The sequence below is a fragment of the Pinus tabuliformis genome, chromosome 3_1 (genome assembly GCF_031772625.1).
Source record: "Pinus tabuliformis cultivar Carrire ecotype Pingquan chromosome 3_1, CPIR1, whole genome shotgun sequence".
NCBI lineage: Eukaryota > Viridiplantae > Streptophyta > Pinopsida > Pinales > Pinaceae > Pinus > Pinus tabuliformis.
In genome coordinates, this window is record NC_142301.1 from 933139087 (window position 1) to 933145086 (window position 6000).

Here is a 6000-nt window from a genome sequence, read left to right on the forward strand (position 1 = left end):
TGAGGTTATAACATTCTATCACATTTCGGATCTACACGACCTAATCAGGTTGCCAAATAACATGAACTTCATTTTCAAAAAATCTTCTTCTTAACTATATTCAAGGCTGCATCTATATGTGGACAATCATCTTCAAATCTAAACGTCATCACAAATTCATCTACCATTTTCGCCCAGCTAGTAGTGCCATGTCGAAGTTTAGTTTCCAAATACCAATTCTGAGGAATTGTCTCTAGTGTGTGTATAAATCCATGCACCCATTCCTCTTGCGGAATGTCCTCCCAAGCTGCCATATAGAGCTGTATATGATCCCTTCGATCAGTTTGACCATCATACTTATCTACGAGCTACGTCTCTACTCGACCAAATCTTACCCACATCATTCTTATACATTTTTTCCAATCAAATACCAATTCTGAGGAATTGTCTCTAGTGTGTGTATAAATCCATGCACCCATTCCTCTTGCGGAATGTCCTCCCAAGCTGCCATATAGAGCTGTATATGATCCCTTCGATCAGTTTGACCATCATACTTATCTACGAGCTACGTCTCTACTCAGACCAAATCTTACCCACATCATTCTTCTACATTTTTTCCAATCTCTGATATTTTTCTTGTGAGCACCCCATCATCTGGCAGGAGTAGCTCTTAAGGCCTGATCTAGAGCTAACAATCTCTGATCTTCTGGTACCCGTCTCTCATAATCCCTAAAGAAAATATTTATATCACCCAATCCTTCATATACAGGTAAATCACATACCTCAACTATCATACAACACGTTTCCTTGGTGATTCTTGCACCTCGCTTGGCCGACACTTCATGCAATATGTTATGCTAGTTCTTCAATTCCTCTTCTGAATCCGAAGTGTAGGAACAATCTTTCTCCCAAGTCAACTTTCCATCTGTAGTAGGATTGATCGACTCTTCTTCCTTCGTTGTGTTCTAATAGATATTATCAACATCATATGTGCTATATTCTTCTTTGTACCTCGCCCCTTCTGATGGATCAAATGGAACAATAACCATCATATTATTGCTTTTGAACATCATTTTCCTTTTCTTCATATTAATTATAGCCATATTAGCAAACGCCCAATCTAATCCAAGCAGCGCAGGGTAAGGATTACTATCATCCACAATCTCAATTACTTCGAAGTCAGTGGAAGTGCACATTCGTCAATGTCCACTATGACATTAGACAACCTTCCTAGGGGTAAGATTTTCTAGTTGATTTTCCATCTTCAACTGAATAGTAGACCATTGCAGCTTCAGATTACCCATCAATTCCCAAGTCTACCTTGGCAAGACATTGGCATAAGATCCCAAATTCAACATTATCTGGTCCATATCATACTCTCCAATATGCGCTGTAAGCCTCATTTCTTTTCCTGTTCTCTTCTTGTGTCTATGCAGATTATTCACTACGCGCATATCGCTCTGCGATACTTCCTTAGAAGCACAAGAATATATCGGTTCCTGTAATCGCTATATGACCTTGTGGTTCCTCAACAACTTCATGCAGGTTTGTAGAAAAGACTTCAAGATATTCAGATCCACCTCCTGTGTCAAAATTGGTATTATCTCAAGACTATCCTTTTGAGTCGGCTGCGCAGTAGAGGTCGAGGCCCTATCATCCATAAAACTTCACCTCACCTCCATGAATACTTGCTTTTCCTTCAGGATATCAAATTCATAAGTTTTTTCAGTAGTTTTCCTCACCCATGTGGCTTCAACTTCCTTTTTCCCATCGACCTTATGATTCCCAGTCACAGTTCTTCTTCTTGTTATAATGTCGATGGATGGTTGATCTTCTCTTGGCTCAGCGATCATCAGTTGGACATTTGCTACAGGCTGCTGGTTTCTTTTCTCCTACATCTTCACAAGAATGATAGGACGTTCTTCTATTACATGATCAAAAGACTTATAGTAAGGTTGTTGTCAGGTTCCGACAATGTCTTGTGAAGTGTCCAACCTTTCCACAGTTGTAACAGATAATCTTGCCGCATCCTGGACTAATTCCTGTCCTCGTCCTTGAAATCCTCCTTGACCAACATGCTAGCCTTGCTCTTCGTGTGTATGTCCCTTAGCTTGTAGTCTATAACTATCAGAAGTGCGCTCCATCATTAAGTCATAACTTCAGAAATTTTTATCATCATGGCCTACTGATCTACAAAATTTACAAAACAACTGTTTTAGGGTCTATATATACTTATGTAATAGGTAACAATACTTAGAGTGATGTTGACCTCACATTCTACAAATCTCACACCACAGACCCAAATTTACTGGATTAGGCGCTCCACTTCCAATATAATCTCTGAACACTGGGCATTGGTCCTTATAGTGACCCTCTACCTTGCATTTTGTACACCATACTTCCGATCTGACATCTTTGCCTTTCTTAAGGTCTTGCAATTCCAAGGTCAGATTAGCTAGTTGACTCTGTATCTATTGTACTCATGTATGAGTATCCCCAACCGACGAAGCTTCTAACTTCATCACAAGCTCCAAAGCTTCTACCTGAGTCATGATCTTTTTTTGTGTCAATGGAAACCTAATATGTGGTAATAGCGCGGCTATAAGCCATTCTTTATGTTGTTGTGGGGGTATATCAAAGCTCACTTGACCCATCATCACCTTGAATATCTGATCTAATTCCCACACAGATTCAGTCATCGCTTGTTTGATTTCTTTTAGCTCTGTGATACATTGCGACTCTAATTTTGGCTTCTTAAACTCTGCTACTAGTGCTTGCTTAATTTCATTAAATGTAGAATTTGAATTACTTGTGGAGTATTTCATATACCATATCAACGCTCTCTCCCGAATCGATGTGATGAGCTACACCTTCACGTCATCATTATTAATCTCTCTCCCTGTCCATACTGCATCAACTACAAACCAAATCTGGTCAGGGTCCTTTGATCCCAGTCCTTTAAAGATAGAAAACTTAATGTCGTTAGACTTCTTCTTCTTCTCGACAGGCTAGGTGGAGGTGAAGGTGGAGATGGAGGTGGAGGTGAAGTATGAGGATGGGGATGGGGTGCGAGGGGGGTGGATGGATGGGGGATCCCAAATATGCCTTGATTCTGCTCAGCTCTTGACTTCGACGCACCTTCAGGATGGTTGGGGGAATATCACGGGGTTGTAGAGTTACTTTTTTTATTCTTCACTCTCAGATCCTAACAAAGGGCTATAATCAGTCTCAATATAGTTCTATGGCTCCATTTTCTATCGCTTTCCACTTCGCGTGGCTCCTGGTTCCGACTTAGTTCTTCTTTGCCCAAACATCGATCTGACTGCATTTGTAGAATCCCTTTTTTCACATGATAACATCTTAATCCAGAGCTTCAGAGAATTTAAGAACTTACCTCGTGGTCCTTTGAAGAATCTTCGTTCAACTTCACTATAGGACACGATCTCGTCGATTGCAAACTCAGTGATAAATCCTCCAAAAATGCTATCGATCCATAAATCAACAACCCTTGAGATACTGTTATCGATTCTCTTGAGTCAATGTATCAAATCAGGATTCCACTCCTTAGGTTCATCGCCTTTGAAACAATCCTTACGCTCAGCCAACCAAGATATCCACTCAAGCAATTCAATGTGGAACGAACTAAAGAAAATCTCGTATTGATCTTCGAAGATATATCTCTGCAACCAATCTTCAGTTTATAACCTAGGGTTTCTATTCTCTTTTTTATAAAATTTTTCTTTCTTTTTGTTCAACCCACTCTTGGAGTTCTTTCTTCGACGGACACCAAAACATATCCCTTAAGCAGATCCCGGTCCTGACAACGAAACCATTTGTTGGTTTAAGGGGGCTTAACCCAGGTTGAGATTGTGCTATGCACCAACAAAACCTTCAACTACAATCCCTTTCAGCAACGACCCGTAAGCAAGTCGCAGTCTCACCCGAAACAGTTATGGGAGGTTGCAGAACCAGGTTTCCACAACTGAAGGGATATCCGCGAAGTGGCACTGCGTATTTATTTCTACTGTATATCAATCCTATAAATTCACATGCATAAGAACTTCGCACAGATGATTAATTTAACAAAAATGCATAAACTCTACAAATAATAGTATATCTTACAGTGTTTCACATAATTCAGTGAAAAACATACATAATCAGATACATAACAGTAGACAAATAACATGTACATAGATACAACACTTCGCCAAAACTTCTTCTTTGTTAAATAAATCTTCAATTACATTCACTTCTCTGACCTGCGCACCCAACTGCAGTTGGTCTACGCACTTAGCTACAAACTCTTCAAGGTCTTCGCGCACTCAGCTTTGGAGTCTTCTCCAAAACTACAGACTACAGACGCGAAAACAAAGATTCACTTATGCTTCTATTATTGAGATTAGATTATCCTTTGCAAAGTATTACATATCCTTTTATACAATTCATCTATACAAAAAACATGGTCCACATACCTTGGATCCATAAAACAAGGACTACTACCCAATACCCGTTACAAAATAAGGGCTTTGTCCAATCCCCAAAGCCCTAAAAGTCGCGCAATGAATATATCTCCGCTAGCTCCGTGTGGTCTGCTCCTTCTTTCACAGGGTCTTTTACCCAAAACTTAGACCAAGTTGGGCCATGCCCAATAGAGAAATACAAGGTACTTAATATAGGCCATGATGTAGTGTGCATCCTTAATACAAGGAAGAACGGGTGCGCGATTTATGAGTGAAACTAGAGTTCATATCCATGCATTTTTAGTGCAAGAATTTGACCTGATTTTTCGATTGGAATTAATTGCTTCAATTGCAAACATTTTTCCATGGTTTTGTATCTTGATTCTAACTCGATCGATAACATTTCCAATATCTAGGCCACAAATTTGGAGTCTTAGGTTCACTAGGCACCAAAATATTGCCAGGTGAATTTCACCAAATATTTCACCAATGATTTCTGTCAGGATTTGGATTTTTCCATGACCTACAAGTGAAGAAAACCTTACTACTTCAACATGGGCATGGACAAAGATTGCACATGTTGAAGGCGTGGATTTTGTGCATTAATCCTTGAGGACCATACATCAACATTTGTTGGTCAACTTAATCTGTGGTGTGTTATCAGAGACACTAAATATTGATTTGTATAGGTTGTCAACTGAGTTTTATTTATTTTGGATTATTGTTGATGAATTGAGTTGACATTTTGAAGTTTAATAATTACTCAAATCGGAAATTTATTAGAGTTATTAGGAACTCTAATTATGTCAACTACTGAAAGCACAATCAACATCAACAAGAGAATTATTTTTGACATTCAAACTTTCTTACAACATACACAAGAGACGATTGATTTTTTGCATCTTGAATCACAACTACAACAAGATGAATTACATAAAAGACAACATTCTGAACCTGTTTTTGTTCAAAATATTGAGACAAATTCCAATCAATAGCAAGTCAATTAATATCCAGTGCCCAATGAAGCAACAAAGTTACGTGCAGATGCAAAAATTCAGCATACACTTCCCAAGCTCATCATCAAATCTTGTGAAGAGCTTCTCTATAACAAACACATGTATATTTTTACTTGTAGATTCACCAACTTATGTGATATGATAAAACACAAGACAAGAATCTACTCTACTCTTCAGTGGAAACCAGAATTGATTGATGAAAACAATAAGCATAAAAGGAAGAATTTCAATTACACATAACAAAATATTTCTCTAGGGAAAGCAACTGCTAAAAACCTCAACTATCTATATTTCATTAACTAGAATATCTGAGAAGAAAATACAATTCTTGTTCAACTTGAAAAATTCCTGCACAAGTACAATCTATCTCTCTGCTTCACAAACCAGCTCAAGACAACACTTAGCCAAATCTCTTGCTTGCCAAGTGCCTACTTCCTTGTGCAATCCCAAAGAGAATTAGCCTCCATTTAATGTGGAAATTCCCTCTCCATAACTGCGCAATCCAAACATAGGCCCTCAACTGATTGCATGCACCATCTGTACAA